The sequence below is a fragment of the Ambystoma mexicanum genome, chromosome 2q (assembly GCF_040938575.1).
Source record: "Ambystoma mexicanum isolate Mex_15411 chromosome 2q, UKY_AmexF1_1, whole genome shotgun sequence".
Taxonomy (NCBI): domain Eukaryota; kingdom Metazoa; phylum Chordata; class Amphibia; order Caudata; family Ambystomatidae; genus Ambystoma; species Ambystoma mexicanum.
Window position 1 is genome coordinate 1,205,669,053 of NC_090924.1, and position 13,506 is coordinate 1,205,682,558.

General features: G+C 45.9%; 1 protein-coding gene across 1 annotated transcript in view; it reads right to left on the reverse strand.

Moving 5' to 3' along the window:
• Positions 1-13,506, reverse strand: part of AGMO (alkylglycerol monooxygenase) — a 1,424,437-nt gene that overhangs the window by 1,252,949 nt on the left and 157,982 nt on the right. The gene's annotated exons all lie outside the window — the stretch shown is intronic.

Here is a 13,506-nt window from a genome sequence, read left to right on the forward strand (position 1 = left end):
TGGAACTGCGAGAGAATAGGAGAAGGGAAGAAGAGAGCGAGGAGCTGACAGAGAAATGACAATCTTCAAGTACGAAGAGGTCCGGATAATAGACAGCATACTAGCAAGGAGTAGTGGAGACCAGAGCACAAGGGATCGGAATGAGAAGGCATTAAGCGAAGTGAGTGACGCAATAATGAGGGAACTAAGCAGGGTCAAGGTGGACGCAGAAAATCTGGACGAGCGGCCAGGTGAACGAGCACAAAAAGAAACTGAAAGGGAAACAGGGAGTAAATTGAGTACACGCTGTATTGAATTGGTGGCAGCAAACAAGGTAGGGGAGGATACTGAAGATGCAGGTTAGTGCATGGATATTGATTTGGAAATGGTAACAGTACGATACCCACACCCACGCACAAAGCTGACATTCTCAGGGGGGTTCTGCAGTGATGAGGATGAGGAAGAAATCTACGGAAGGACAGGCGATGAAAACGGAGAGGGGCTCAGCAAACTCTACATCACACGTACAGGCACAGGTACGTCATGGGAATGCAGAACACAAGAAGGGAAAGCAAGAGGACAGGAAGGTACAAACGTGTGAAGGGGGGATACACTACAGACAGTAAGAGCATCAACCACTCCCATGCCATATGTCAATAGGCTCAGAGATCTCCCTGGGCGCAAAAGGGAGGGGTCAGTCATAGCACACAACCAGGGTCATTTATGCCAATGGGGGGACACCAGGGAACAGGGGATATGCCTCATGCACACAACATTATAGACCTCCTTGACAACTTGTCCGATATGGAGGATGACATGGAACACGTTCAGACAACATAGCATAAGCGCACACAGGAGGAGATGGCTGAATACACGCATCTGCCCTTATTGGAAAGGGGAGGGACAAGGCCACGCTATGTACCCATGGAGCATGCAAACAGGGTAAACATCAAGTGTAGGCTGCCCTCCTTGAGTGGAGGGGCGGGGAAATGGATATACAAAATGCAAAAATTGACAGCCGGGCACAGGCTAGCGGTTGGCAATGTCAAGGGGCTCTTGATTTCAATTTTGGGCGACGCTGCAGATGACATATGGAAGAGGGCGTGGTTCCCTGGGGTGACCATCAGCAACACCTCGCACGACGGGTCGCCATTTGCAAACTGTAGGCACGTGGTATGGCAGGCATTAAGGGTACAATACCCCAACACATCCGATATAGGGGCGATTACATCATGCAAAATGCGTGAAAATGAGGATCCTGTTAATTACATCCAAGAAATTCAGGAGAAGTGGCGCCTGGAAACGCGGGAACCATGAGACATTAGCTATCTTCTATCAAATATTGATACAGGGACTGCCCAAACCAGTGCAACGACAACTAAAAAAGTTGGTGGGGATGGAAGCAAAGGCATGGCCAGAGATTCAACTGAATATAGTTCACCATTGTAGACTGTGGCAAAAAAAGATGAAAAAGAAAAAGGAAGACAGGAAGGCAGACGAGGCATAGTTGGTTCGGAAAAAGCTATCAAAATATGCCCTAGAGGGAGTGCTCATAACAAGGCCTGCCCCACAGGCGCAACCACTTGCACAGCAACAACCAACCATACAGCAACCACAACTACAGCCCATGCCCCAACAACTACCAATTCTGCCCCAATATACAGTAACATCACAAAATACACAACCCATGGGGGGAGGATACATGACCATGGGCAATGGCTACATAAACAACTATAGAGTGAGAGGGGGTTTTAACAGGGGTAGGGGATTTGGACCATTGGTACACCACCCAGGGTGGGGTTCTGGGCTACTCCCAATACGGGCAGCAGGAATACATGGATGGCACAGGGGGATTTCCATGGCAGGCATGGGAGCCGCCCACATGTTGGACCTGTGGGGCGATAGGACATGTAGCACGCACATGCAGGGCAAGACCGGCACAACAAGGATGGGGTGAACAGGGACAACAGGGATACCAAGGGGGACCAAACAGTTATTACCAACAAGAAGCCCAACAGACGGGTCAGGTGCAGATGGGACAGCAATATAACGTGCCACAGCCACAGCAGAAACCGCACATAATGCCCAATACACACCAGATGCCACAACAACATGCTCAACAACAGACACAACAGCAAATGGTAACCACACAACAACAAAACTAAGTGAAAAGGTGGGCACTACAAAAATACTGTTAATTAAGTTTTATTCACAGTTGATTTAAATTGATAAACTTTAGCCTTGGGCATCCGGTTATAAAGAGGTCCTATGGCATTGGGACCAAAAAATTCAAAGCAAAAAGATAGAGTTGAACTGCTCTATCAAAACCACACAACAACAACATGTCCACACAGTGCAGCAACTAACACAATTCACTACAACCCATGGACACCACGGTACCGATGACGCAAATGGGGGGAGTGACGATCATGGGACATAACCCCTACACGGATAACAGACAATCATTATACCCCCAATAGGACAGCCCACAGACTTCCTTGTTGTGTCCCATCCTGACGGTAACACCTAACCCTGCAGAGAAACCATGCATAAAGGTGGCGATAGGTGACAAGACATTCTCCTTTCTAGTTGACACAGGGGCCACTAGGTCCTGCAACAGGGAGGGAAAGTTCACTCAGGCGATGCCTTGCACACTCAAGGATTTTCTGGGGCTCAAGGGGTGTTTCCATTTACTGATAACATCTCCTTATCTGTCGGTGGTCACAATATATCTCTGCCATTTTTATATTCAAAACAAGCACCCGTGAATATACTCGGATGTGACATCATGAGCAGATTGAACATGACTATTTTCTTCAATAACAAAGGCATAATATGCTCTACACCAGGCATACACATGCTCACGGCGAGACAGATACTTCAGGCTTATTGTGGCAAGACAGTCCTAAGAGCAGAGCCAGTGGGCCCCAAAGTGTTCCAATATGGAGCAGACACAGCAATAGCATGGCTTCCAGGTATCTCCGATAAAGTGTGGAGGAGACCAGCCACCTACCTATTTAGACTAGAGACGTCCACAGGTGAGGGAGAAGGGACAATAATATCAGTGGATATCAAAGGGATAGTGGCTAGGCAAGACTGGATTGCGGTTCACACTCTGGATTAAGAGGGTAAGGCATGGAAGGCATTGATAGCACTGGCGAAAGGGTGTAGGTTAACGCAGGTGTCAGACGAGGAACTGTTCTCAGAAGAGAAAGAAGATGGTGAGATGGTGTTTGGAATGAGCGTCTACGTCTGGTTAAAAGTGAAATGAAAAGAGGGAGCACAGAAAATGGCAATGGCACTAGAGGCACCCCTCCCAGCACCACCTGATTTTTGCGAGGAACCTTTGGCTACTGTACCTACCTCACTATGGACGACTAGTCCCAATGATGTAGGATGAATAAAAAGCATTTGTGGTGTGAAGATAACATTAAAAAAAGGAGCAACACTACCCAGAGTCAGACAATACCCACTGTCAAAAGAAGCTGAGGAAGGGATCTATGAGACAATAAGTGCCTTAATAGAGAGGGGTATATTGGTACCATCAGAATAATCATGCAATACTGTGGTGTACCCTATGCGCAAGGCAAAGGGAGGGTCTTGGCATTTCATATAAGATTTGAGACCTTGCATCCACATTGTAGAGGCAGAGTACCCGGTGGCAGCTAACCCAGCCATGATACTGTGCAGGATACCAGCAGAAGCCTCACGATTCACCGTCATTGACCTCAAAAATACATTCTTTTCAATACTACTACATCCAAAATCACAAGATTTGGCAAGTTTCACATACCGCAACACACAATGGAAACACACTAAGTTACCCCAGGGATACTGCGAGTCGTCATCCATTTTTAACAGAGTTATACAGATGGACCTAGGGAATGTCGAGCTTGAGAGCACAGTGTTGCAATATGTAGATGACATTCTCATCTGCAGCACTACCGAAGAGGAGGGTTCGAGGGACTATGTGAAGATGCTCACAGTGTTGTCCGAGAAAAGGTACAAGGTTGACAAAGCAAAATTGCAATACTGCAGGAACAGGTTTTATACATAGGTCAGATCATATCTCAAAAAGGGCGGCATATCGCACCACAAAGGGCCAAACAATAATGAATACACAACAGCCACAAATGGTGCAAGAGTTACAGCAATTCCTCGGACTGTGCAATTATTGCAGAGCATGTGAATTTGACTACAGTGCATACTTAGGGCCCCTACTGGCAGCCCTCAGAGAAGCGCAAAGAGGGGGAAGAAAGTTGGGATGGACAGGAGAAATGATAGATGCATTCAATGAATTAAAGGAGGCCATATCAACTGCACCAGTACTGTGATGGTGCAGTAATGAAAGCAGTGCTCACCCAAATAACAAGCATGGGACACAAACCTCTTGCATTCTACAGCGGGCACCTAGACCCAGTAATGATGGGACACTTCCTGTGCAAACAACACCGGCTGCTGCATTCTTCGCCAGAGAAAAGTCATCATCCATAACGATGGGATGCTCTACAACACTGTATGTGGAGCACGCCCTCTTTGCAATTCTGCACAAGCCAAAAATTACACTCACCACACAAAGGTTGACAGGATATGAGATCATACTATCAAGACCAGAACTGAAAATAGTGAGATGCAACAACTTTAAACCAGCACATTTCATAGCAGAAGAGGTAACAGAGGGAGAACATGCTCACAATTGTGCACATCCCATTGACTACTACTCATACACTCATAAAGTAGAAGAAGACGCACTAGAAGGGGGTGATGTGTTGTACATTGATGGTACCTCAACCATTGATCAGAGTGATGGCATAAGAAGAGCAGGTGCAGCTGTAGTGTAATTAAGGGAGGACTGGACAAGCGAGCCAGTGAGGTGTCAAATTAGCCCCACAATACTCAGCACAAGAAGCAGAACTTGTGGCCCTCATACTGGTCCTAGAAAAAGCAACGGCAAAAGAGTAACAATATATTCAGACAGTGCCTTTGTCATGTCAACAGTACACTCACAATGAATACGATGACTAAGAACGGGAGCAGATGGTACCCCGGTGCAACATTCTCTCCTCCTGGGTGAATTAATGGAAGTAATAACACACCCACATGAACTAGCACTGGTGAAATGTCAGGCACATACAAATGGTAAAGATCCAATATCTACAGCTAATGAAGCAGCAGACTCCCATGCAAAGCATGCTGCATACTTCGGCGAGATGTGGGACTTACAAAAAAAAAAAAAAGCGAGGCGGAGGGCAGGACAGATGATAATGAAAGAAGGCTACAAGTACCTCCCAGAAACACAGATCATGGAGCTGCTGGCAGCAGCACCAATGGCAGAAAAAGAATTGTGGGTAAAAAGAGGATGCTCAATGTCCCCAACAGATGCACTATGGAGACAAAATAACACAGGAAAAGTTGTTATGCCCCTGTCCCTACTAAAGACAGCCTTAGCCCAACTGCACCACCCCACTCATACAGGAAAGGAAGTCATTACAGCATGAATAAAAGAATCATGATTCTGCCCCAAATTAAATGCACATGTAGAAAACTTGATTAGCAATTGCCTCACCTGCCAACAATTTACGGCCAGTCACACGTTACAAGTGATCAAAGGTATAATACCACGGCCTGAAGGACCCTTCCAACACCTCCACATTGCCTACGTCAATATGATTAATGTATGCCAAGGCTACCGATACATGATTGTGGTAGTGTGCCCCTTCTCAAGGTGGATTGAGGCTGGCCCGTGCTCCCATGCCGATGAACTTTGGACTGCGAAATTTCTGGTGAGGGAGGTGTTCCCGAGATGGGGGGCTTGCGAGGTACTAAGATCAGACAATGGTCCCCATTTCGCAAATGAACAATTCCAGCACATCACTGTGTTGCTTGGAATAAAAAATATGTTTGCCTGTGCGTACAACCCACAAGCCAATGGCTTCTGCGAAAAGCTCAACAGCTTCTTAAAAGAATCCATTGCGAAAATGCAGGCAGGCTACTAAGAAGAACTGGCTCTACTGCCTTCCTCTAGCATTGTTCGAGTTGCGAAACAAGCCTGGATCGGACCACCACCTCACGCCCCACGAGGAGGTCACCAGGCACCAAATGCACCGTCAATTAACGACACCCACAAGGGCCATGTATGACTGCAAAAGAGCTAATGATGTATTTGGATGAGAAATGTATGACTATGTTACCTCCCTGGTTACTAGTGCCTCCTTTATTTCTCAACAGATCCGGCGGACACAGGGCAGGTCAGAGAACGATCAACAAGAAACAACAAACAACAAGGACCAAACAGGACAGTGTACGGTGAAAGAGTGGGATAGAGTGCCATTATGAAGCTTCAACCATAAGTGGAATACTCCCAGGTTCACGGGCCCACATATAGTAGAAAGAGTGGCACGCGGGGCAGTGAAACTAGTTGGTAAAGACGTTTGGACGCATATCCATGACATCAAGCCCTACAAAGCATGACTTCGCCCCACCACAGCAGCGACAGGGCCAACGCATCGGCAACCGTGATGATGGACGACAGAAACGACACATCACAAGCACCAGATACCCCTAAGGAGACAAGCGAGTCACAGCCTACAACCCACCCCAGGCTCAGGAGATCGCAGACACAAACTGTCCCCACTGCACAATGATTGACATTTGATATGAAGATGCTACAACCCACCCCATGCTCAGGAGATCGCAGACACAAGTTGTCCCCACTGCACAATGATTGACATTTGATATGAAGATGCTATTGGAATAATACAGAATGCAATAGAATAAGCAACTGACAATAAACAACAAATGTATCGGCAATACGCACCACACTGTGTAACACGTGCATGTTCTCTTCTCCTTTTTGTATCGCACATGCAGGTCTAGCGCATTGTAATGGTATATGTGAATATACAACAAAAGCTAACTAATCACTGCGCATGCTTAAATGTTATCGCCCATCGACCACCCAGAAGCATTGTAACACCAGTTCATATATGGGTTTAGAAGGCCAACCCATTCAAGACCTAAACCACCACGTGTTTTTTACAACGCATTTGTTCATTTCATAGTACAGTCAGACCCACACCTCCACGAGGCCCTACGCGCTCTGAGAAAAAGGGTGGTTATGAGTGTGTGGGAGGAACTTTTTGCATGGGCATTGAATGATTATTTGATCAGCAGGGCTTAATTAGGTAACAAATATTAACAATAATAACGCAACATTTTAGACAATTTCAGGCGGGCACCTATATCATCTCAGCCCAACAGCTGCAGGACAGCAGCATAAGAAAGATCAACATGCCAATGGTCACAACGATTGGGATTAAAATGCTATGGGTATTTTTGACCACTGGGCTGATAACTGCCGCTGTCTGTCATGTCTACTGTACTTTGCATGTACCCTCAACACCAAATACCAATATTTCCCCTACCCCAGCTGCCAGGAGCAGTGTGTTAGATGGTACGGATAACCCAGAACAAAAGGCAAGAAGAGGTAAACGTAGTGTTTCCACTGATAAAAATGGGGTTGACACATATCTCATAGAATCCGCGCACGTCTCAAACAACATGTGGTATAAACACATGTTTAAAATTGGTAAAGATACAAAAAAGCACAGCTGTTACGTTTTCTCGTTTATCCCGTATGTCATGAGTGCCTCCTGAACATATGTTGCCACAGAAGTACCAGCGCCCACAGCACAGTGCCTCCTGTATTTAGTACCGTTTCAGACATGAGGACGGTACCAAGGTAAAACAGCAACAATTAGATGGAACTCAAGGTCAACATACCCATATGAAGATAACTTCATCAAAACACTACTTATGTTTGACAACTATTGGCAGCTCACAGAAGGACTGCAGTACCTAACAGAGGGACCAGAAAAATGGGAGACAAAAGAAGTGACACTGAACTATCTGCCATGCAAATGGAGCGCAAGAGAGATAGGAGGAGAACCTGGATGCTGGGAAAGACTGCTTATACTGATTTTTGGCAAGGTGTATACGAAGAATGGATGGGTCAATTGAGTAATAGGGAGCAAGATACTGCCGTGGCAAAGGCTCCAATAGTGACGGTGCAAGAGGAAAATGCCAAATGCTATAAGGAGTGGGCAAAAAGTGCAGGCCTGCTCACATGGTTGGATAAGGAAGAGGAGCCATTCACAATAATCCCTCTGGCATCCCCCACACTATGTTACCAACATTTCTTTCCTGAGAGGGGCGCAGGAACAGCAGTACTAATGGATCACTATTGGGCCTGCGGGACCAACGCATATCACAGCCTACCACAAGACTGGGGAGGAGTATGTACCTTGGTACACGTCAATGTATCCTCCCTAGTAGTACCTCAGAAACACATCAAAATGGAAGACTTCCCCGAAATGGATGAAGAGAAACAGGAGGAGGAGAAGTTCACTGGGACAAATTGGCTGCACATCCCCAGTTGACAGTCCCCCAGACAAGTCACTGACAACAGTAAAAAGACAAGGAGAACCTCTCACCGGAAACTACCTCTGGGGCAAATCAGACACAGCCGTCAGCAAAATCCCAGCACCTCACAGACTGTTTAGTAGAACGGCTATGTTATTCTCGTTGATAATACATCCGGGTATACAAGCATATGCGAATGCGAAATGGCTGCAGAAACCAGGTGGGAGCTGATGATGACAATAAACTCCACAGTGAACAGATTCAGCACCATAAAAGAACTATACAAAGGGTGGCCTTACAGAACAGATACATGTTGGATCTCCTCACTGCAATGGAAGGAGAAGTTTTCGCAAAGATTGGGAGTTCTTGCTGCAAATTCATACCCGCGAATGACGAAGATAATAGTACACTATCAGAAGCGTTATCGCAATTGGCAAAGATGCACGCGAAGATGGAGGAAGAAGCTAAGGGAAGAAAAAAGGATCCAAGCTTCTTCTCGTACCTCTGGTTGTGGATGCCATCAGGGCTAGGAGACAGTCTCAAGATGTTAGCAGGGTGTATAATACTGAGACTGGCACCGTTGCTGGGAATAAGAGTATGGATGGCAAGATCAAAACAGATGGCAGAAGAAATGATCGGAATGCATGTACTTATACCTGCAGACAATGAATTCCACACAGACGCTATCCTCAAGGAATGTGAAAGACTACGCCAGCAGATAATGGAAGCAGACTTGTACCCACTGTCAATAAAAGTAGAAAATCTGTGAAATCTGAAGACATATGTTGGGAAATGGGTATATTGTAAACCCGGTGGTGGTTGTGTATACATGTATTGGTCGTTCTTAGATCATGTTAACCACTACGGACATCTGGCAGGAATAACAAAGGTGTGGCTATTATGATACAATAAAATAGTGGATACGTTTGTGGTCAACAAGTCCACCAGAGGGGGGACTGAAGAGGAAAAATGGGAGTGTCCCTTCCCTCAAGCCACGCCTAAACTTTGGAAGATGACGTCATGGCCAAAGAACAACCGGCCACACGAGGTTGCACCTCTGCCCACTACCCCAAATGACAAAACACACTGTGACTGTACTCCATGTGCAAAACCAGACCACACTCCGCACAAGATACGCGTCGGGAACCAGGATGGAGCTGGGAACGATCGAAAGGTCCAGCTCGACTAAACGCTTCATAACCTAAACTGCCATTGTTAGAGATTACATGACGACATAGCCAAGACAGACAGAAAACACATGTGCTGTCGCAAATCTGGATCATTCACACACCAATCCACATGAAAAACACGTTCAGTGATATGACTCAGCAGACCACGCACACTCACAGACGTGCATCTTTATTATTTTCCACATAGGCCAGCAACTGCATCGCAGAAACACAAGACACCGGAAGAGTTTGTGTATATGCTTGTAGAGGCTTCATGCTACTAACCCTGAGGACAAGACCCCATAGATGGACCGGTGCACAAGGAATCACATTACGCACCACATCTCCTTGCCCTATGGACATTATGCCATGACATACAGCCCAAGCCAAAGTAAGCCTCAGAACAGAGCTGACAGAACAAAAGCAGCTCGTAGAAACTACAGAGCTAAAAGATGCTGAACACGCAGAACAGCCCCTGGCTGGAGCCACCAAAGCCAAGGTTGCGATGTTGCAATCCACATTCCGCACTCTCCAAGCCAAGGTGACACCCACCACCGTCGTGACTATCCAAAGCAAAATACAAATTAAAACCCTATAATTCTGCCTCAGCCATGGTCTCCCACCACGTGACCAGGCTGACCTGATACAATGCCAATCCCCGAAGACTGAAGAAACACTGGTGTCCCATTTCTGGGACCCCTCTTGCAACAAAGTCGTAACAACTCGGACACAGGCAGCGATGCGAAAGGAGCACTCTGATGGCAGTAGCAGAACCTGTCCATTTTTCAGTGTTCAGTGTTCGAATCTCCTTCTTCATAACCCTTTTATGTTTATTTGTGGCCTCAGCAAAGTCGTGACTATGGTGTGGCCTCCCAGCAGCTAACACTTGGTGTGGAGCATCCAATGACCACAAAAACCCCTGAAAGAGGTGTGGGTTACAGAGAGCATCCAGCTCCCGTCATCTTTTAGAATAAAGTGCAGTTTCTTATTCAAGGTTTTTCCATTTCCCTTACATTTTCAAATGCAGGATCCTGCCTGGTTCACTACTAACATAGGGTTTAGTATGTTATTCAATCGGTATATCACAACGGTGAAAGTGAGGACTAGCATTTCGTGGTCACTGGAAGGCGACAATTTCACTTCAAAGTGGGTACATTGGTAAAAAAGGTCAGCAGATAGAAAAGCATAATCAATAATCAATCTTTTTGAGTCTATTCTCCTAGTGGATGCTGGGGGGATATCACCAAGAATAGAACCATTGGCCATTTTCAAATTCCAACCCTGCATGAACTCCAACCAAATCCTCCCATTAGCTATGGGCCTTCTACCTCTTGAACCGCAAGGGTGGTCTAAAATTAAACAATAAGAGTTGAAATCTCCTGCAATTATCAATCCAGCACAGAATACATTTTATAATTCCTCCTCCCATCACAAGTATTAATCCAATCTAAATCCACATTTCTTATGGTTCCAATTTACTTACTTGGTTCACAAACACGCATTTCAAGAGTAACATCATATTCCTTGAAACTATAAAGATATCTTTCCTTAAAGTTTGCAAAACATCCGATATTAGGACTCCCTATCTGCTATCTGCTTTTGGACTATGTAATATAATGATTGCGATTGACAAGGAGTGACTTCCGGTATAACAATAGCATCTTCCAAGCAATTAGGCCGTACAGCGAAATTTAACCCAATTCATATGGCAATAGCACTGCTGGAACACAATTGGGCAAATCCAACTCCTTCTGCCAACTCATACCCTCCAAACTGGTAAGTTGAAGTTTCACAGATAGAGTGGTGGTTTCTAGACCATACAGAATGGTTTCAAATTATAGTACCGAATCAGGAGGCATAATGTAAAACAACAATATTTTCTGTGGATGTACAACATTTGCCCTCCTAATTCAAAGCAAATATTGAGATAAATAAGTTTTATGTCAAGTAAAACTTGAACCCGAGTTGCTATTGAGTCTGTGATATGACTGAAAAACTCACGTGGACTCACAAGGAACTGTGTATATAGTTAATTGTGTTGTGTAATTACATGTGTATTTGTTACCTTTGAGAGAAGCATTAAGATACGAACCTTGAATTTCGATATGTTGCAGGCTACCACTTCCTTCAGCATATTTGAGTAATGCTGCTGTGTGCACTGTGCACATTTAAATGTATCATTCATAATGGCTTTTATTAATGTTGCATACTCTAGGGCCTCATTATAACCCTGCCGGTATCCTGGTGGTAAACCCGCCAGGATACCGGCAAAGGCTATTCCATTTTCCTCCACTCAGTCTGGCGGCATTCCCACCAGATTACGAGTGACAGAATGATGGTGTAAATTCCCATTCATGGAGTCCGGTAGGACTCCATGAGGGGATTTTCCGTCATTACCGTGACGGTTTATTTTGCCAGTGGGGCGCCTACCTTACCTCCAGCTGGAGGTAAATCAGGTGCCCCACTGGCAAACCCTTAGTTGGTGTGAGGAACTCATAGTAGCAACAGTAAAGACAGACACAATAATAACAAGGCAGTCCTAGTGGTGTCTTATCAAATAAAAACGGCCTATACTAAAAAACCTATTGCCAATCCTTACCGCCAAGTTGCAAAATAGTGTGGGTTAATGTGCACCAGAAAAGAAAGTATTCACAAAATGATAAGTCAGGATGGTATGGCTGGGATCTCCCTTCCCCACGTTTTCAAGCACGGGACAAGGTGGGACTTCTGAGCACAGCACACTCCTGGGACTCGCCAGCACGAGGCTACAGTTCAGCTCCAAAACATCAGGGCCCTCTGTGGCCAAGTTTCTGCCACACAAAGGGCCTCATTACACGGTAGGCATTAGGGGTTTACCGGTACGGGTAAGGGCACCGGTACCAGTAAACCCCTACCGCCTTACTACGAGTTCCCTTTGCGGGACCCGTCTTTAACGGCTGGTTTTACCAGCCGTTAAAGTTGGGTGCCGCAAAGGGACCTCAGAGATAATTACAGTACCGCAATTTGCGGTACCGTAATTAGCACCTTCCCCATTCCCATTATGCCCTATGGGGGCAAAAATGGGAATGGGGAAGAGCCTTGGTGAATGGGGAATTACCACCCCCTCTCACCTTGGAGTAGGGTGGTAATTCCGCCATCCACCAATGCGTACACGGTAAAATCTTGACGGCAACCATGGCGCTAATAACGCCATGGTTACCGCCTACCGTGTAATGAGGCCCAAAGTCTGTTGCCTCAGAGAACCCGAAGTGCCAAAACAAACATTTCCTTCTGTAAATTTTTCATGTTGGGTGATTAACTTTTGCCTTAGGATCCCCCTCTGTTGGGTTTCAATCCTTCTCTCAGGGTTGGCCACACTCTGTCGGGTATACTACAGCCTTTCAAGCACAAGTTCAACAATCATTCATTGTGGACATCCCTCGGTCTGGTTCTCTCTTGTCAGATACACAGTTCAACTTGCTTTATCACAGTATGGGATTCACTCTTGTTATCTTTCCCCTTGGCATCCTTCCGTCGAGTTCACATAGCCATTCTAACACAATGTTCACAATCTCATCAGAAGGCAGGGTTTCCCTTTCCCTAGCTTTCTCTTGGCAACTGGTCAGAGGCTTTCGATTGTAGAAGGAATTTGACATGACCCTTGTAGAACCACTCTGACACCTCAAGTCAGCCTTTTCTAGGGCCTTTTGGTACTTGTAGTTACAACAAAGGGGACAGCCAGGGTCCTTCAAATGAGAACTCCTGTGTTGCCTGACTACTCTGCAGGTGGCCCTTTAATGGGGTTCCCAAAAGTACAAACACACACAAGTCCTTTGTTCACAAGTCCTTGCGTTCACAATATGTTGCCGATTGCATCCTTCAGGTGAACACAGCCCGGCTTACTATCAGCTCCCTCTGACTCACCAGCTGTGTTGAACTCCCTGGCATTTCTTGCCAC